Below are 22,230 nucleotides of genomic sequence, written 5' to 3' on the forward strand. Positions count from 1 at the left end.
ACTTTTGGGTTCGGCCTCTGAACAAAGCCCACACATTTTGAGCAAAGGGGCATTCCCATAAGATGTGGTGCACAGTCTCAGTATTATGAAGGCAGAATTCGCATCGTGTATCCACATTCACTCGGCGTTGATGCAGCTTGTCTCTAGTTGGAAGACAGTTCGAAACAGCTCTCCATAGAAACATCCTGACCTTTGGCGGCACTTTCAGATCCCATACTTTGTTCCAGGTTGGCCCATCCTCCCGAGCACCAGAGTGCTCCGCCCAACACTGCGTACTGGAGCGAAGAGCAACTCGGTACGCAGTTCTTACCGAGAATTTTTGGGCCGCGTTTTCAATCCATACAAGCGTGTCTTGGGACTACAAATGGTCAAGTGGTATGGATAGAATCGCCTCCCTCGTCCTCTGGCTGAACATGGCATCAAGCTTCCCACAGTCCCACTGCCGAGTGTCTTCGTCTATGAGTTCACAAACTCTCATCTCCACTGTTGCCTCTGTTCGTGGTATTGGCTTGTGTGTGAGCCATTTATGGGTGTACACTCCAATTGTTCTACCATTTCCCACCCGCCACTTTGAGCCTCTAAAAATTATATCCCTTGCTGCCAAAAGGCTTCTCCAAACAAAGGAAGGATTGCTCCCTACATTCGCCATCATGAAGGAGCTGTTTGGAAAATATCGAGCCTTATGGACCTTGTAAAATAGTGAGTCTGTGTCATGGATTAGTCTCCATGCTTGCTTGGAAAGCATTGCCAAGTTAAAAGAATGGAGGTCACGAAAACCCATTCCCCCTTCCTTTTTTTGTGTGCAAAGTTTCTTCCAATTTATCCAGTGGATCTTCCTTTCTTCCTTTGTTTGTCCCCACCAATATTTTGCTAGCAAAGAGTTGATGCTATCACACGTGGATTTGGGCAATTTGAAAATGCTCATGGTATATGTCGGGATTGCTTGAGCCACCGTTTTAATTAGAACCTCTCGGCCAGCCTTTGAGATGAACTTCTCTTTCCACCCCATCACTCGTTTTGTAATCTTCTCTTGTAGGTCTTTGAAAGTGGACACTTTTGATTTTCCACTGACCATAGGCAAGCCAAGGTACTTGTCGGTTTGTGTCATTATTCTTCCCCCCAACAACTGCTGGATCAACGTTCTAACTTCCGGCTTTGTATTCTTACTAAAAAACAAGGCCGTCTTTTGGCGGTTAATGGCTTGACCCGAGGCCGCTTCATATTGGCCAAGAATATGTAACAGCTGTTGGCATTCCCCTACTGTGGCTTTACAAAAGAGGAGGCTGTCATCGGCAAACAGGAGGTGAGATATGCAGACCCCATGTTGACTTGACAAGATTCCATGTAACACTCGGTTTTCAACAGCTTTCCTTAACAATGCCGATAGGCCCTCAGCACATAGGAGGAATAGGTATGGAGATAATGGGTCTCCTTGCCTAATACCCCTAGATTGAGTAATGAAGCCCCTTGGTTCACCGTTAATTACGACTGAATAAGTGGCAGTTGTGACAGTCTCCATGACTACTTGCACCCATCTATGGTCAAATCCCAGTTTGCACATAATATTCTGCAAAAAATTCCAATCTACTCGGTCATAGGCTTTGCTGATGTCAAGCTTGACCGCCATGTGCCCCACTTTGCCTCTTCTTCTGTTTCTCATTCTGTGTAGTAGCTCATATGCAACTGTTATGTTGTCAGTAATAAGACGGTTTGGCACAAATGCACTCTGAGATTCATAAACAACATTAGGCAAAATATATTTTAAACGATTTGCAATAACCTTGGAAATTATCTGTGAGACCACATTACTCAAACTAATAGGTCTATAGTCCGCTGTGTGTGTGGGGTCTTTCTTTTTTGGAATTAGGACAATATGTGTATGGTTCATTTTCTTCAGCATATGACCCGAGTGCAAGACTGATAAGACAGCTTCAGTGACATCATGACCTACAATATGCCAGTATTTCTGAAAGAAAAAGGGAGACATACCATCTGGTCTCGGTGCTTTTGAAGGGTGCATTTGGAAAAGGGCAGTACGGACTTCATCAGGAGTGTACCGCTGGGTGAGTCTGTCATTCATTTGTGGGGTGACCCGTCTTTCAACAGCTTGTACAATACCTTCAATATTGACTGTTGGGGTTGCTGCAAACAGGTCCTTGAAATAAGTTTCGGCCACCCTGGCTATACCATCCTCCGTATTCCACCATCGACCCTCTCCATCGAAAACACCATGGATATGGTTTTTGCGTCGATGTTGGCTAGCCCGATTATGGAAGAACTTCGTGTTCTTGTTGCCAGCAGGTAGCAAATTGATCGAGACCGTTGTCGCCAGAATAGCTCATCCTGGTGAATCAAGTTGCTAATGTCAGCTTTCAGTTCTTTGATTGAGCTGATACAGGTGGCATTGTTTTGCAAGCAAAGTTCCTCAAGTAATTTTTGTTTTTCCTGCAATTGCATATTAGAGGATCCAAAAACCTCACGGCCCCAATCAACTAGAGCAAACCTGCATTTTTTAATTTTTTCGAACAGCCTCGCCATTGGGCTACCAGGGGTCACCCCGGCCTCCCAGGCCATTTGGATGACATGTACACAGTCGGGGTGAGTGGCCCATCTCTCTTCAAAACGCTGTGGTATTTTTTTCTTTTTGGCATGCCTTTGGGATTGTATGGTGATGAGGATTGGTATATGATCAGAATATGCTGCTTGTAGGTGAGTGACATGGCTGTGGGGGAACTTATCTCTCCAAAGGGTCGTGGCGCATGCCCTGTCCAATCTTTCCTGCACATAAGCATCCCCTTCCCGACCGTTATTCCAAGTAAAGATATTGCCTTGGAAGCCCAGGTCCGCCAACCCACAGTGTAGGAGTGTTGACCGAAAGTGCTGTATTGGGGCCAGTGGCTTTGGTAGTCGACCTTGCTTCTCTTCTGATTGGAGGATCTCGTTAAAGTCCCCAAAGCAAAGCCAGGGTGCTGAGTGTCTAGAGTGGAGATGTTTCAAGAGTTTCCATGAATCCTGCTTTCGTTGCTCCTCAGGCCATCCGTAAAAACCTGTCAATCTCCATGGGTTTGCTGGGTCATCCATAATAAGTGCATCAATATGATTTAGGGTAAAAGTTTGGACATGCAACTCAATTTCCTCCTTCCATAGTAAAGCCAAACCTCCACTACGACGAATACTAGGTACCACAAACATACATCAATACGGTAAACCAGCTTGAATCTGTCTCATCTCTGATACAGACTGTTTTGTTTCCATAAGAAACAGGATTTTGGGAGCTTTTTCCCTCACAAGATGAGAGAGCACATCCACTGCACGTTGGTTCCCAAGCCCCCGGCAGTTCCAGCTCATGATTTTCATTGTTCTCGGCGGGGCTGTCTAGCAGCCTCCACCGTTTTGATGATAATATTTTCTGGGTTATATTCCATGGCTTTACTTCTCTTCTCATTCTGTTTCAGTTCTTCTTCCAAAGGTAGGTTGTCTTCAGGCTTGTCTCTTTTCAATTTGCGGCTAATAGTTTCTTTAGGGTCTGTGTGGGTTTGGGTTATTTTGTGGTGTGGTATTTTGTTTCGAGAGATTTTATTTTCAGAGGTACGTGGTTTGTGTTTCTTGCCAATGAATGGTGGGCTTTCACGTGGTTTGTTGATGTGAGTTTAGGGTGGGTCACGTGTCTGGATTAGATGAGTTGGGAGTGGGTCATATGGTTGGTTTAAGTGAGTTGGGAGTGGGTCATATGGTTGGTTTAAGTGAGTTGGGAGTGGTTGGTTTACGTGGGTTTGGAGTGGGTCACGTGGCTGCTGGTTTGAATGGCTTGGGAGTGGGTTGTGTGGCTGGTTTAAGTGATTTGAGAGTGTGTCACGTGCCTGTTGATCATCATACTTAACTGGCACATTGATGAGGCTTGGGTCCAACGTATCGGCTGCCATAATTCCAGACCCATTAATCTCCATTCCCATGATTTCAGTTCGCCCATAATCATCGGCATTGATGTGGTCAGTTTCCTGAATTTTCGCTCCAAGTAAATGCTCAGACGTTACAGCCGCAATCATTGATTTCTTAGTTGTCTGAGTAACCGACCTGTGGGAGTCATAATTGCTTTTAATGCCAGTGACGTCAGCAGTCGCCACGTGGGTTGTGGTTCGGCTCCTTGTCTGTTCATCACTCTCTGGCGCCGTTTGCTGCATCGATGGTCTACTGGTTGTCCGATCCGATGCACTCCTTCGTATTCCAGCCTTCAACCATTCCCCATACGGTCTCGCTGTCTGCTGAGTGGGTCCTGGAGATGGACAGTCCTTCATCTCATGGCCGAATCTCCCACATTTGTAGCACAACCCCACCAAATGCTCGTACTTAAAGCCCACACGTACATGGTCACCCTCCGGGTTAGCAACCCATCCTCCTCGCCGAATCGGTTTCTCCAGTGGAAGCTCGACCCTGATCCTGATGAAGCGCGCTTGGTCGGATAGGAATGTTTTCTTGTCCACCTCTACTACATGCCCCAAACCTTTACCGATCTCCCAGCCAGCCTCTTTGGTCATCAAGTCGAACGGTAGTCCCCACACCTGGACCCATATAGGAAGAACTGAAAACATCACTGAGTTGGCTGTCATACCCCTTTCCCACCGTCGGAGGACCAGCAAAATGTTGTTGAAGCTCCATGGACCGTTGTTCAATACCCATGTCAGCTGGCTCTCAAGTTTGAATCTAAACTGAAACAGCCCCTCTCCCACGTCCACTATTCGCAAATCATTCCCTAGTTTCCACACCGTCCTTAATAGTGCTTTCGCCGCCCTCTGGTTGTAGGGACGAGTAGTAAGAAAACGACCTAATAAGGTGAGGGAACAGTCTTCAATAGTTTTCTCTCTTCTAGTGGACCGAATGTGCACCACTTCACCTTCTTCCTCTGTGAGTTGCATGTTTTGTAAACGGTCAATGAATTCTTCGTCCATGTTAAGTGTTTAGGAAGTCCACTGTGTGTACACAGTGGAAAGGAAGACTTACCTGAGCGTGAGAGGAAAGGCTCCTACGTAGAGGAGAAGAAAAATATGGCTATGGTATTAACAAAGGGAAATTTAACCAATGTTTCTAAGAATTGTAATTTCCTCCATCAACCCATCCTTAACCCACTTAATTTGGATAAATCTTGACCAACCCAATTAAATATTTGAGTTAAATTGGTAAAGATTCATTGGGTAATCTAATTAAATCAATCTAAATGGGTAAACCCACTATAAAAAATGGTTACCCATCTAAAATCTAAAACCTAGAAAACGTTTTAAAAACTAAAACCAAAACCAATTTAGCTACAGCTGTACTATCTCTTGGGGGGAATGGGCAGAATAAACATGGGGAAGAGGAGTATTTGGTTAGTTAGACAACGTATGAAACTATAAAGGAAACTAGGCATCTCGAGTTTTAGAAAATCGAGATTTATTTACATAAATCTCGAGTTTTAGAAACTCAAGTTCCATGCAAAAAAAATTATAGTTTTATTGCCCCTATAGTGGCGTTTTTAAGTCTTATAGTGACGTTTTAAATCCCTATAGCGGCGTTTTTCTACAAAATTTTTTCATGAGTGCTCAATACCAAGTTCAGTGAGCCCTATAGTGGCGTTTTTATGCCCTATACTGACGTTTTAAAGCCCTATAGTGGCGTTTTTCTGCTAAATTTTTTTTATAACTCCATTTTAAGCCCTATAGTGACGTTTTTAAGGCCTATAGGGGCGTTTTCTGAACTCGAGTTTTTAAAACTCGATTTTCACTTGGATTTTTTTTACAAATCAAACCTCAAAAACTTGATTTTTATCTTGGAACTCGAGTTTTAGACACTCGAGAGACTAGTTTTCAAAATTCTTTTGCAACGTGACAACTAACTAAAATTTTTTAATATTTATTGTTATTTAGAAAAAAAATTCCTATCTCTTGCTTCTAAACCCTATAGAGAAAAATTTTATCTTTGATTTCCTTCTCATTTTCTCAGCTACCAAACGAGTCCTAAGCCTCTAACCTTCTCTCTCTCTCTCTCTCTCTCTCTTCTTAGATTCTCAAAGATCTTATGACAGCACTAGAGATGAACTCATTGGAGCTCATGGATGAGAAACATAACCTCCTGAGAGCGTTAGAGATGAACTTGAATCGACTTGATTTTTCTTGACTTGCCCAATTGACTTTCCAGTCCTCGATCTACTTTTCTATGGAGACAATACTGATTCTACTCACTTTCTCTCTTATTCTTGTTTTTGTTTCTTTTGCTTTACTTTTGAAATTTGCTATTTGAAGTGAGGTGTGTATCAACTTTGTGTCTGGTGGCAGAGAAAATGAAAGGGAAGGTGAAATATATGAACTTTAAAGCATGATTTAGTGAACTTTGTGAAATTCGGTGAATCAATTGCAGAAAATTTGTGAATTTCAGGGTATTAGAACAAAAATTTATATTGCAATTATTGCTATTATGATTGTTTTATTGTGCAATTTGAAGTGTGTGAAAACTCTCTGTTTATTTGCTAGGAAAATGTAGGAAGGTTTAAAAGAATGAATCCTGATTGTTTTCTTAGTAATTTCATTAGTTTTTTTTTTTTTTTGAAAGGGTAATTTTATAAGTTTTAAGTGTTTGTAAAATCTAACAATTGGTTAAATGAGCAGGATTAGTAATTAGATGGATTGAGTGGGTAATGGGTATTTAAAATTTTTTTAATTGGATAATAAATGAGTAATTATATACCCGTTTCAAAACCTTTCCAACCCACCCAATTGCCACCTTAATCAGAGGCAACAACCCAAGAATGATGAGTTTATTTTTTGAGGACTACATTTTGCGGATCATTAAACCCATGAATAAGTTTGCTGTAAAACATTGCTTGATCAGCCCAAAGAACATGATAATTTCTCATTATTTGGCCATCATTGAAACCTCGTGTGAGATTCATTGTCCATTTACTAACAATAATAGGAGTTTGGTAAAACTGTGCACGTCGCCAGCAGATGGTCACCGGCTACAACGAGCCTAGTCATTGTTATACTACCTCAATATTCTCTCCTTCCAAGTTCAAAACTAGGTAAAATTGGTCAAATACAAAGTCGAAAAAGAAGTGAACAAAGGAAAGAAATGACAAAATGAAATAAACAAAAGCTTTATGTACATGTAGGCATTACTTACAGCGAGATTACATGTCAAATTACAAAATCTCACCCAACTTACTGGTGGTGAAGCATGAAGACATTACGCTTCAAGTGGAGCAAGAGACAAAATTGTTGCTGCCACTGCCAGATCAATTTCACATCCTCTTGCTTGTTGCTTTAGGGATATCCGATAAAATTGGAAAGACAAATCCACTTGTTTTTTTACCTTTAATTACATACAATAACAAATCAAGGTCGACTACCTCTTTCTTGACTGACTAGCTAAGGGTTGCACATGGGATCATGGGCTGTAGCATCATGAACAAAAGGGCGCACTTTCTATGGAGATGGATGTGCCAAAATTTCTGTGCTTCCCATCGGCCACATTGGCTAGTCGGAACCCTTGATTAGGAAGCTGGTTGATGAGAAGAGTTTCCAGTTGACAAGCCAGGCTCTTTACAGGGACTATAAAATAAAGAAAAGACACATTCTGCAGCCCTTCCTATGAACGATGTGCACTGACTCGGCCCTCGAGATCATCCGTCTAGAGCAAAAGTTTTTACAAAAGTTAATTTAGCATTATAGCTGATAGTTTAATACGTACAGGGAAAAAAAAAAAAGAAGGTATATCAGATTATAAAATGACATCAATAAATTGACTGTGCCAGAGGGTGAAGACAAATACATTGCACCATATTTCAAGCTAAGGTTGCTTGGGTTATCTTGCTGAAACAGCAGAACTACCAAAATTTTCTTTATGGCACTTTTCAGCCAGTAACCAAAACAAACCCTCATCATGATGTCATGGCATGATGTATTTAATCATTCTTGAAAAAAACTCAGGACAACTTTCTGAGTATGAACTCATAATTAACAGGAAAAAGAAGGAGAAAAGAATGTCAAAAGAGAAGTACCTCTCCAACATATAATTTCTTTTCAGGTCTAAGCATCACATAGACACTTGAAGCACCTATTGTTGATGGAGGTGGCCGTTCCCTAGCACCAATTAAGACACAGTGTACCTCAGCAAGTTCTGATATGTTTTTCTTCTTGTAGAGCTCAATCAGCTTCTTCTGACATATTACTGTGACAGCACTCTCAACTTCCTTCTGTAGAAATTCTGTTTGGTTTATTGACCCTGTCCAATTATGGGCAACTCCTTCTCTAATTCTTCTCGATTGAAGGTGGGATTCATCAGAACCATTAATACTCATATTAGAACAAACTTCCACTAGTTCTGAGTCATTTTTTGCTGAAACAACTTCTTTTGCATAAGCTGATAGATACAGGCTTTCAGCTCTTTGGATTATTGATTCAGAAATCCCCTCCTTTTTAGCTGTTTCAAATGCTAGGCTTTCTCTACATATCCCGTCTATCAACTTCAGTGTTGGTTTTGTTTTGCCATCAATAGATACTGTTCCCGTTGCTTTGTAAACAGTGTTCTTGGTATTGAGTGGCAACGTAAATAGTCCATGCAAATGAGTGGACACAACACCCAAACAACCAATTTTATCAAGAGTTTCTATAATGCTACCAGCAATACGAGTCCCTTTTGCTGTTTCTGTTCCTCGGCAAATTTCATCTATAAGCACAAGGCTTCTTTTAGTGGTTGCAGAAATAATGGACTGAATTTCTGACATTTCTACCTGACATGTTAAAAGCAAGGTAAATAAATTGAGGGTTGCTTATGATGATATGAGTATATGACTAAATGACACAAGCTTTAAAAATCAACACACACACACATATATATATAAGCAGGAAATTTAGCCATAGCGGTCTACCAAGTGGCACATTCCTTGAGAAGAAATGAGAATTCTCATCATTTAGGCTTCCACCTCTGCACTTCATCAAAATCAAAACTTTGCATTTATGTCAATGTATTAATTAATTTCCATGTATTGATAGGGTAAATGCATTGATTTTTCATCTATTAATTATTTATAGATGGTGAACTAATTATTTATACAAAAGGAATTTATATGTTTATTTTTATTATATATGTATTATTAAAAAAAAAAAAAAACACAATTAATTTGACATGTAATATATGTATGAACCAAAACTGTAGTATTCTATATTCTATATTTTGGCTATGTAATTAAATAGAATATTAATAGGGTAAATGCATTTATTTTCATGTATTAATTATTTATAAGTGATGCACTAATTATTTACGTAAAATGATTTTTTATGATTATTTTTATCAGATTTAAATAAGAAACAATTTTGGAATAGACATTCTAGCTCAAATTCAGTTCTCTTGGCAACAATTGAAACAATGAACAAGAAAAGATAAAAGCAAATTTAATTATACACCAATCAAGGATATAAAAGATAATTTTACTATTATATTAGTAGAATTAATCAAATATATGTCAATTCACTCAAGCAATTGGTTCATATTCTTCATTTTTGCATGTTATAAAATTGAAGTTAATTACCCAAATAATATTATAACACATAATAAGAATTAAGAAATTAAGAAATTAAGAATTTACATTGCCCAATTGGTTCATATACCATGTTATCAAAAAATTAAGAATTTATGTTCTGTTTCTTTGATAAATCCAAAAGATTAAGATCAAAGGAATTATTTTTTAGATAACAAATTTCTGTTTACCAGTATATAGGCTAGAAAGACAACATGAGGTAGGAGGGCCAAAGATTTTTTAGGTTCTAGTACATCAAAGGGAAAGATATAGATGAAAGAATAAAATTTGAACTCAAACAAGGCTAACCTCTTCATTTGACCAGTAAAACTTCATTGAAATAACTCATCAAAAAAAAAAAAAAAAATTCATTGAAATAAAAAGTAAGGAAATACAGAGGAAAAAAACACAGGTGGTGTGCTAAAGGCAACAAAGAAAGTACAAAAATGAAGCATATCAGGCAAAGAGTTGAAAGTAAAAACACCCGAAGCATTTTCCCATTCAAACAAAGTCTGAAGGAAGAGAAGTTTCAACTCATAAATCGATCTTTCATTCCCTTCAAAGGTGAGTGTATTCCTTTCCCTCTAAATGACCCACAAAAGACAATGAGGAAGCATTCTCCAAAGCACCTTAGTTCTGATTCTATTAAGCTTGCCTGGCCAACATGCTATGAGTTCCCCAACACTACGTGGCATGACCCAATGAACCCCAAAAAGTTAACACACCATATTCCACAACTCTTGGGCTACAGGGCAGTGCAAGAGTAAGCGATCGATGGTTTCCCTGTTCCTCATGCACATGCAACAAAAATTCACCACCACCTCCTTAAATTGTCAAATGACTAACCTCTTAATTTTAGGTATTGCAGAAGTCAACTTCTTGGGAAATTTTTTGACAGAAGATAATCTTATCAAGCATAATAGTGTTATAGTAGACTCATGTTGTATGTGTAAGAATTCTGAGGAAACAGTTAGTTATCTACTTCCGCCTTGTCCAATGGCTCAAGAGTTGTGGCCCCTAGTGTTCTCTTTATTCGAAGTACAGCAGGTGATGCCTAAGTTCATGAGCTGTTTGAGAAGTTTAGTCAAGCTAATTGTATTAAGATTTGGAAGGCATTTCCATCTTGCCTTAAGTGGACTATTTGGAAGGAATGCAATAGTTTCATCACATCACAGTATGTGGACATCTTAGTGATTTTGCTTGATGCTTAAACTGAATACATCATGAAACTCTTCAATGTTGGTTTTAAGGACAACTATAGTACCTTTTGGTTTTTGGGACATCAATAACATTTTCCTGAAATTTTGATATTGTATCTTACACCTCCTTCCATAACAAGTTCACAATCTGATGCTTCAGCAGATATTGGATGATTCTAAATTTAGGGTCTTTCCTGCTTGAAATGGGAAAGCTTTTATGGATTAGAGGTAGGCATAAGACTATAAGACCTAAGGGGACACTAGAGATATAAGTTAGCAATATTTCAAAAGCACAAAATGGGCTAGTGACTTTGTTTTTTTGATGAATTATATGTTAAATGCCTGAAAGAAGTTTACAAATTATAATGTACCTTAATTTTTGAATGCCTTACACTATTTATGGCCAAAACACAATTAAGGTGATTAATTACCTCGTCAAAGTGTTGTCCAAATTACATGGGGTAAGCTACAAGATTTATGGTTCAACATGCTGCTCTGCATTCATCACAGAGCAAGATGAGTGTGGATCTTCTCTGTTCCCTACCTGTTACCAGCTTGCTATATGATGGCGCCAAAAGGATAACATTGATATCCAATTGATAAAATAACGAGTACAGAGAGGTAAATCCTGGAAAGCACGGGTGCGGCGCCAGAGGCGCCGCACCCGCGTCTGACGCGTACCGACGCGGCGACGCACGTCGGACACCGTCGACCGCGTGTCCGTGCCGCGTCGGGCCACGTGGTGAAGCCGACGCGCGCCGAAGCGGCTCAAATCGGGCTGACGCGGCCCGACTCGGGCCGTTTCTGCCGTATCGGCTGTATCGGCCGAAACCGCCGATATGGCCGGTTCAGGCCGAAATTCAAAAAAAAAAAAAAAAGTGCAAAACGCACCGTTTGACTTAACCTAAAACCTAACTCTCTCTCACGCACTCTCAGTTTGTCCAGAAACCCCAAAGACCCTCTGTCCCTCACTCCGAACTCCATTGCTCGTCTCTCTCTTCTCTCTGTGCTCTCTGGTTGCCAAGCTGCTTCACTGACTCACTCCCTCCCTCACTCCAATCTCCGATTCTCCATCGCTCGTCTCTCTCTTCTCTCTGTGCTCTGGTTGCTTGGCTGCTTCACTGACTCACTCAGTCCGTGCATCCCAGCCACTCTAGAGTCTAGACACAACCACTCTAATTTTCAAACATCATGGAATGTTTTAGACTTTTAGTTTTAATCTTGTGGGTTGTATTTAAATTTAATTTATGAATATCATGTTTTAGTTATTAAATTTGGTATATGTTTATATAATGTGAAAAATCATGTTTAGCAATATATTAAAAATATAAATAAAAATATTTTTAATAATTTTTTAATTGCCGAGTCCCGTCGCACTTGCACCCACTTTTTTTAAAAATTGCCGAGTCTCGCACCCGTAACCGCACCCGCACCCGCACCCGAATCCCGAAACGCACCGTGCTTCTTAGGGTAAATCTAACAAGAAAGCCATTCAAGATACCAAAGAATGACTCCATTGCTAAAACACCATATATCTGATGCCTGAAAAGTTTGAACACATAAAATGTAGATAATTTAATGTCATACCTGAAATGAGCTTTTTCCATCTTCAGGACTATCATAAGATTTCATGTGAAGCATGATTGAATCATATTGAGGAATCAAGGCTGACTCTGCAGGCACCATAAATCCACATATTCCAAGTAATGCAGCAGCACAAATTGATGGAAGCAAACTTGATTTACCACCCCCATTTGGTCCTGTCAAAAGAAACAATGATTGCATAGCAACTGTATCATGTACAGCACTGCCTTCTGCTACATCAAACCAATATGGTGATAGACCAATTATCTCCATCCCATATGCTTCATCTAATGACTTCACATCCTGTAATCAATACAATAATGTCATACCACTATGTAAAAAACATAATGACGATGGTTTCTGTCATTAAATGACATTAGCATTTCTAGTACATAAGAGTCAGCAGTAACCGTGATAATTAAACCTTATTATGTCAAAACATGTATACCTACAAAGCACAGGCAATTTAATATACACCATATATTATTTACGTTTGGGTTTTTTTCTTTTTCTTTTTTTATAAGTAATAAACAAACTTTAGTATATTGAAGGAAAACCTTAACTATACTATATGTATGCAAAAGGTTCACCTAAAAATGCAACCAAAATTCAACTGATCTACGAAATCAGAAAGAGAAGAAAACTGGATGCAGCCAAAAACATGCATCCACTTATACAATTGTCTTAAAAAACAAAAACTTAAGCTGCATCTTGGGCAATTCAACACCAGTACACATCCTATTATTTCCCCCCGTTCAAATAGTCCACATAAGACATAGAAGAGTAGTTCCAAATCAATCTTCTGCTATGTCTTTGAAACAACCCTTCGCCACAAAATAAGACATCAATGACCTTCAAAGATGTCACCCAATGAACTCCAAATAAAGAGAAAGCAAAAGCACACAATGAAGTAAGAGATGCTGATGGGATCTAGTGCACTAGTGTTAGAAAACTGTAAGATATCACCCAGTGCAACATATACACAATCACAATACTGGAGTTCTGCCAACAACTTATCATATTCATCAAAAACCTAAAAAATGATGCTTCTATATCAGTTAATAGGACAAGGTACTATATACGTTAAATAAAAACACACCACATACACATGGGATCTATTATTCACACCTACAATATCAGCACGGACAAGACAACAGTTTCACAACTCTAGCATGAACTGATTACAGTTTAGCGATTAAAATAGAAAAAAAATAAAATAAAAATAAATAAAAAAAATAAAAAATCGCATCCTGTTCACGAACATCGTCATTGGGATAAACAAGAACATAACTAATAATCATTCCTATAAAGGTGAAAGTACATAACGTAATATTAGCGAATAAAATATGGCAATTATGATTAGTATTGCCAGATGCAACAATGTAATAGTTGCTCAATCATTTGTTGATTTCTTGAATACAACCTTGGACCTATGTGACTTGGCAAGAGTGGGAAAAACCCATTTCCTTCTTCTCCCTTCACTGCAAAATATCAATCAACCATAATTTAAATACAGTCAGCCAGATTAATAGGAGACTAGTGGTGATGAAACAACATAGTATATCAACAACTAAAATTTTGCAACCCTATACAGCACGATGAAATTGACAAAAGGTTGAGTTGGAGCTCGGATGTAGCTTTGCAACACTATACAGTCTACACCAAACCTTTAGTTAAGGCGTAGACCGTATGCCCAATTTTTTTTTTTTTTTTTTTTTTTTTTCAGTGCTTTTGTTTAGTTGAATCATTCCATGAAAGAATTAACATTTCATACAACTTAGTTAAAAACTAAGAATATAAATATGAACTGATACACATTATTTCTTCTTAATGTCTGTAGTTCAAAGGCTGAGTAGTGAACCACAATTCAAATGATTCTCATATGGATACAGGAAAGCTAAATTGATTTCAAGCCAACTCTGTCCTAACCAAGTTTTACACCTAGGTATTAGGCAAAAGATATATGTCAACACCCTAAATCTTCTAACTTATCAGTAAACAAAGTCTACAGTTAAAGAAAGAAAAAGTTTTCTTGTCAGAAATGCAACTAATGGGACAGATGATTTGTTGTTATAGATATGTAAGGAATGTCGCAAAAGCTTAATGATGATATGTGATCCCAACCTCACATGAGCAAATAACGCCTTTGCAATAACAAGCAACATAGAAGCAAAGATAAAGACATTGATTTTAGATTGCATTTCAAAAGAAAGTCCCCTCAATAATTCCAAGACCTTTTACTTTTGCCTTTGGCACCAGCCTCATGATACCTGAAGCAAAAAATAAAACCAACACTTTTATCATTATCAAAAGATAATTATCATGAGGGAAGCATTTTAATGAGACGAACCATTATAAAATTTCCTTGGCTTTATTTGGATACCTCATTAAAGCATCCTCCACCTTCATTGTGGTAAACCATTCCTCTCCAACCTTTCTACCTCTTGAATCAGCAGCAGGTTTAAGTTGTTTAATTTGTTCCTCCCCAGGAGTCCCAGCCCATACAGATGGTGCAAACCTTTTGCCCTTGAACCAAAAAGCTTCATGCTCTCAGGCATAAAAAATTTCTCCCTTTGGACCTCCAAATGGAGCTGTGGTAGCCCTTATTCTAGTAATTATTGGGAGGAAATCTTCAGTAACCTGCAAGTAATTGCCCAAAAATAAAACCATAGAAATATAAAATATATGCAATTAAAAATTTATAAGCATAATTAATTAAAAATTTTGAACAAAAGGACTCACAAGAATATAATAACGCAACTTGCAAATTTGCAAATGTAGTGAATAAAATGAGAATATGATAATATTCATTTGACTTCAAACACATGGGTGGTACATGCAACAACATGCATGGCATAGCAATTGTTGAAATTGAATAACTAGTAGTTATGCAGATAACCATACTTGTCATAGCTTCATAAGTAGATGTGCAATCTGGTGATAAGATCTACAAACTTGGCAAGGATTCATAAGTAGATGTGCAATTTACATAGCAGTTGTACAATTTGAGGATCTGTTGAGAATGGGGAATATTTGGAAGTAGTATCCATACCTGCAATAAGTAAGCTACCGATACTTCTTCCATACTCCTCAATATGTATATGACATTCCATAAACCTTGAATCTTTTTCCCCTTTATTTATTTTGATAAGACCTTTTTTCCCCTTTTATTAAAAACTTGGAAAAACATTGGATGAGGAATATATATTTAATAAAATTCTTTCCAAAGGTATAAAATCATATTATAGACATAAAGATAAATGTCAGAAGAGTTTATGACATGGATTTGACCCTTTTAATGTTAGTGTTATCTCATTGAAGGGTGTACAGATTGAAATTGCATGAAAATTACTAAACAAGAGCTTACAATTGCAACTCTGACAATACATACAAGCACGCATTCATCATATTGCGGCATTCATATGAAATGGTTCTTATAATTTTTATCCATATCCATGCTTAACAAATAAGGATAGATTGTACACAACTGAAGGCAAACGAGAAATTATGATCTGCTTGGAAACACTGTATATCACAGTAAAGCAAAAAGATATCCAGTCATGGCAAGTTTGAGTTCTCGAGACCTACTGCTGAAGATAAGGCCTCAGCTGCACTTTGCAGATGTGCAAGTTCTTCCTCTATATGGATCCTCTTCACATGACCTTTCCAAGAAGACTCCATATCCTCAAAAAAGTCACTCGGAATAACAGAAGAGGAACTAATCTTTTGATCACTTTCCCCATCTAGAGAGATCATTTCACCAATTCTACCTGAAGCCCATTCACATCAGTAACCTGGAAGAAAACAAGGACAATAAAAATTATACACCATAAATATTGAGCTGGGCAGACTAACAAGAAATTATATATTGATAGCATCAACTTCAATTTATGCTTAATTCAAACCCCCACAAACCATAGTCTGACAATCCATGAAAGCATCAAGTTAAAGTACAACTGTCTATGAAGCTAGCACATGTAAATTGGACCTAAGACAATGTCATTACTAACCAGATTGACCATTAAATGATTAATAAACACAACATTTGAGTACTCCCAAAATTATTTTGGAAGATAAATTAAAATGATGGTGGATATAGGGAGGTTTGACATTTTTTAAGTAGGGATGCCAATTGGGATGAGCTGAGTCTTGCATAACCTCAGCCCAAAAGAAAATTTTCTTGTCCAGGCTCATCAAGGCTTGAGATGAGTTATTATACAGCCTGATTTAATCACATAACTCAGGGGTGCAATTTGGGTTGAGTCTGGCTGACCTGCAATTGTCATTAGTAAAGGAATCAGCGGGTAATAATGCACAAAACACCCTGACTATGACTTGAACCATATTTAATACCCCAGTTTGACACCTTCAATTATATGCTCAGCCACTTGCAAAAAGAATAACAATAATCTAGACAAAAAGAACAACTTGGGTCATAAAAAAGCAATTTGAATAATGGAGTCTACGCTCATGGCAGTAACACCAAGTGTTATCTCTCTCTTCTTACAATATTTCGCAAGGTAATTACACAACAATGCAAAGGTTCATTATAAAGTGATCAGTGCAACTTGTCAATTTTAGATGTACCTTGTTCATTTATGAATTCACCCCTTTTAATACTACATGAATTACTACCTCTCTTTTTCCCTAATAACATAAATTTAGGACAGAAGTGCAAAAACAATCAACAAGGTCAGGTGTTTATACTTACCAATGTCTCAAAGTCAATTTTTAATCCAGTTGCCGCCCATGATGGATCCATCAACAATTTCAGGATTTCATTGAGCTCAGAATTTTTATACATGTGCAATATGTCATCCAGTAAATTTTTTATTCTACAAAATTCAATATGATTGGCCTCCCTCTGTTCAAGTAGCTTCACAAGCTGCACAACATAAAGAAAGACACAGACAAACCAAAAATCAGACATAGATGTACTCAATATATTCACATATATACCTACATAAACACATTGTCAAAAAAGGAAAAGAAGAAGAAGAGAGAGAGAGATCATTCACGCATTCCAAAGGAAAATGTTAAGAGGATATTTGGTCAGTTTTGTGTTTGTGTTATTTGGGATATCCTGGGTGATGTGAAAACGGTGACATAGATGTTAGACAAGTGCCATGGTTGATTTTATCATCACAGGAATTCAAAGATTTGGAAGGCCATTACCTTTTCCCTAGTCTAATGTGGACAATCTGAAGGGAGAAGAAAGGTAGATTTTTCATGGTATTGAACACCATAATCAAGTTATCACAGTCAATGTTGGGACTTCTGTATAATTAGTTGACTACGTTGGGTAACATCCATTGTCTTCTCTATCAGAATTTTTAGATCTCTTGAGATTGACGGTATAATTCTTTAGGAGTGGTTTGATATGCATAATGCGGAGTTAAACTATGTCCTCTTTTATAACAAAATCAGAATTACCTAATAAAAAGAAAAATGTTACGAGCATATGAGAGTAAGAGAGAAAATTGCCCCATAGAAAATAGAAAAATGGTTTTTCACCATGGATCCACAGAAAGCAAAATAGAATTCCTTCAAAATTATTGGTTTACAATTACATAACACCACGTTGCAGTTCATGGTAATGAACTCCAGAGAACTAACATTTCAATGTCATACTGCTTATCCACATTTATAGAAGTTACTGACACACTTTATTGGTAGCGACAACACCTAACTCAGCTAGAATTTTATTACAACCTCGTACTCAAACAGTCAATAGAATGGTTAATGTCACCAAGGAATTAGACGCCGTTGGGGCATGGGATGACTAGTAAAATAGGAATTATCAGTTCCACGCTGATGAAGTAGAATTTTACATAATCTAAATATCCACCTTGAACTGATCCACGCTGATGAAGTAGAATTTTACATAATCTAAATAGGAATTATCAGTTCCACGCTGATGAAGTAGAATTTTACATAATCTAAATATCCACCTTGAACAGAGCAACTAAAATTTGTAATGATAAAAGCAATAATGAACTGATCCATAGTAGCTTTTAGACTAACCCATTACCTATATTCTCACACTACCAAGAAAATTATTATAGATCAAGGCATAAAACTTGAAAAGTGGAGACAAAGCTATATTATTTCAAATAGCAAGAGCTCAAAGTTTTCCTCGAGTTATTTCTATAAATTTTTTTGATAAGTAAGTTATTTCTATAAATCAAAAATCTGTAAAATGCAAGTTTAGGTTATAAAATTTGATCATTGTCTATTAGGTGACAAAACATATTGGTTCCACTTTCTTATTAATATCACTTAGTACAACGAGGAAACAAATTCAGTCGGAACAATATTTCACGGAAGCTTTCAAAAGGGAGAACAACGTATAGCATGTGCAGGTATTTTTGTATGAAACACACTAATAAAGAAGTTAGGGAAAAAACACATTAAGAGAGAAATTGGAATACAACCTTTGCAGATGAAACACAAGTAAACTCAGGAATGGTGCATGTCACGTTGCTCATTCGCTTGCAAGTTGCTGCCCAAACAGATACAGCTTAGAGAATATTCACAAAATATTCAATTATGAGATAAAATACTATTGTAGTAACACCGAGAAAGAAGAAAATTTTTAATTTACAATGAAAATTGACTCGTGTTTAAGCACAAAAAAAGCAGGAAACTTTCAGGTTCACAACCCACCACAAAGGTTATCACAGGTTAGTCATTCCTCTTTCTGTCACACTTTTCATTTTGAATTTCTGGTAGTTGCCTATTATCTGTTAGGGGGAATAAAGCCATAGCAAATCCGACCAATAGCAAACTAAATCATGGAAATATGCCAACCAAAGCATGCCACTGAAAAGATTAAGTCATGCATATTATTATTTGACTTGCTGTTAACAATAGCAATCCAGTACACATTTTGTTCCAGCAATCAGTTAGATGTTATAGAAGCCCCTAAATAATAATTATTACCAAAACTTATTCATTATAAGAACTTAAGAGAATGCAGTTGGGCCAGTTAAACAGTTCAAAAATTGAATATCCAAGTGAAAGTAGATTTTGTCAGGAACTTTTTACTGTTTTAGCTTTACCTTGTCAACACCCTACTTTTGTACAGAATGAAAATGACTCTAAATGGTGTCTTTCTTCTCATGGACAGCAGCTAATGATACTCACCATTGATAATCTTGTTAAGAGAGGTCAATCTCTGGTTAATAGGTGCTGTTTATGCTGCTGCAATGGGGGTATCAGTGGATCACCTTCTTCTTCTTTGTAAGTTTTCTCATGCCTAATGGTGTGAAGCTTTTGCAGTGTTTGGGATTCAGTGGGTAATGCCGAGGTCAGTTAGCACTTTTTTCTTTATCTGGAGAAATTGGTTTGGAAAGTATCTTTCAACCATTTGGAATATGGCACCTGCATGTTTAATGTGGTTAGTTTGACAGGAACGCAATACCTGCATTTTTGAAGACAAAGAGAGAACATTAGATCATCTAAAATCTCTCCTCTTTGGTACTCTGTTTCATTGGGCTCGTATTTGGGGGTGTACGAATTGTATTTCTTTATCTGAATTCTTAGTCTCTATTTCCTTTAGTTCTTGATTATATTGTATTTGTTTTTTGTTCAGAGTATTCACTATCGTGAACATGATGTTCAATTTTTTTCAATAAAAGTCTTATTATCTATCAAAAAAATGAAAACGACTCTAAAGTAACTACGTATTTTTTATTTATTTGAAAGTTACCCATGCACCCTATGGCTATTGAACCCACAACCTCACCCTTTCCCCACTCCCTCCTCTCCCCCTCACCCCCCCCCCCAAAAAAAAAAAAAAAACCCTTAACTCCAGTTGTCTAAAAATAAAACCTTTTTTTGCATAAGAAACATGACTTACCCTACCAAAAGTTTAGACTCAATTCTTGATAGTTAATAATTTAATTACAGTACCTTTGCCACTTTGGTTTGTTTCAAGAGTAAAAGAGTTAGGGTGGGGGTTGATAGGGCCTAGGTTCAGAACGTGGTAAAAGTTTATCTAATATCTTCAATGTACAATCTTAAAAAAAATATATTAATAAATGCTCAAGTTGGGTTCTCAGCTTGTAACTCTATAACATTCTTGTAACCAACAAAACAAATGAAAACATAAAAAATGTGGATTCCAGTTAGCTCAACTGATAAAGTCTCTGATGGTTGTATAAGAGATCTGGGGTTCAATCCCCACCTACACCAAAAACTGATTGGTGTCTTGGTCTGATAATAAAGAGCAATTATCAGGAGCGGACGCCATAAGTTGAAACTCTCTCAAAAAAAAAATGAAAACATAAACAATAGTAAATGAAATAAAACCTGATCATATTATCGCCATGTAATTTTCCACAACTCATGGAGAGAATAATAAAGATTTCAGAGGCCTATTTTAGCTCATAATCATATCCAACTACATATTCACATCTATAAAATGCACTTCACAACTCACCTTGAATTTTGGATGCAATATCATAGGGAGGAGGGTTAAGAAGAAGATCTCTAATATACCTGCGACATAAAGAAATCATCATAACTAAGGAACAAAGAGTCAACCCTACCATGGTGCATAATTCAGAAAACAGAGTTGCATAGTAAATTTATTTTGATATGATAATGTGAATATCAAGTATCAACAACAGAAAGTTGGAAATAAATGCTTACTGTAAAAGAAAACTTAAAGCCTAAAATTACAAATAAAACAATGACTTCATGGGCTCCAATTTGAAATCAACAAATAGATGTTGGCTATTTAAACACAAAAGTTGAAACCTTTTAGAAAGCTGTTAATACTGTGCAAAGAGCTATCCTCAAGGATGGATGTCACATTGAATTAATTAAATATCATTCACAGTCAACATTAATACCCACTTAAGGCTAATTTTTGAAAATCAACGTGCCCATATACCAAGTAAGCTTTCAGCCGCCTCTTCTTGCTCTCCCCACTTTCAAGACTTTTTCTCCCCTGTAAAAACTGCATTTGTCTCCAATAAACCCTTTTTTCTTGAGGTAAATTTATAAAATGCATTTCCTTAAATCCTTAATCTACTTCTTCAAATCAAACCATATGATCAACAAACTAATCTATCAAAAAAATAAACAACTCTAAACCACTCCAACTAATATAAAGCACTTAAAAAAAATGTAATACACAGTGCACAAAACTCCCACTTTTATGAAAATTAGGAAGGTAGGAAGTCTAATCCCCAATTTTTATTTTTTCTTTTTTATTTTTTATTTTTTTATTTTTTATTTTTTTAATTTTTTGAGATGCTGATTCCCATACTTGAATCCATGACCTGTCGCATTTGGTGGAAGATACTTGCCATTGCACCAAGGCCCAACCTCTAGGTACAATACACTTAACAAGTCTAAACTACTCCAACTAAATACTTCTTCTGCCCAATTATGTTGTGCCCTATTTCATTGTAAGTGTTTACTTTGTCTCCATATCCCATTTTTAAGTGTTTTATATAATCCTACCAAGAGCCTTGTAGCTCAATTAGTACTTCCAGGCATTTCCAACGGAGACATCTAGGGGTCAAATCGCCCTCCCCTGTTGTTGTAACTAATTATAAAATTAAAATTTGAAAAAGAAAAAAAAGGTGTTCATTTTATCCTCATTCCCTCTTTGATAAGTGTATTATACTGGACTCCAACGAATTTGGCCAGAAGAACCATACAAAAGACACCAGGTTTGCAAGCATCTTTTCAGATGAAAGGTTCAGATCAAAATTATATAAATCATATAATGTGCAAAATTAACGGTATAGTTCAATGATGTAAATGGGACTTTTAAATTTTTGAATAAAAATTATCAATGAACAGTAACCGAAAATATTTTTTTATTATTTTTAGTTTTTTGTTTTCAGCAAAATAAACGATATTTAAACACACACTAATTAGTTC

General features: G+C 37.1%; 1 pseudogene; it reads right to left on the reverse strand.

The window, feature by feature from the left end:
- Positions 1 to 8,014: 8,014 nt before the first annotated feature.
- LOC112000280 (DNA mismatch repair protein MSH1, mitochondrial-like) lies at positions 8,015 to 16,116 on the reverse strand (annotated as a pseudogene).
- Positions 16,117 to 22,230: the final 6,114 nt, after the last annotated feature.

Source organism: Quercus suber, unplaced genomic scaffold, assembly GCF_002906115.3.
Source record: "Quercus suber isolate HL8 unplaced genomic scaffold, Cork oak 2.0 scaffold_999, whole genome shotgun sequence".
In the NCBI taxonomy this organism is placed as follows: domain Eukaryota; kingdom Viridiplantae; phylum Streptophyta; class Magnoliopsida; order Fagales; family Fagaceae; genus Quercus; species Quercus suber.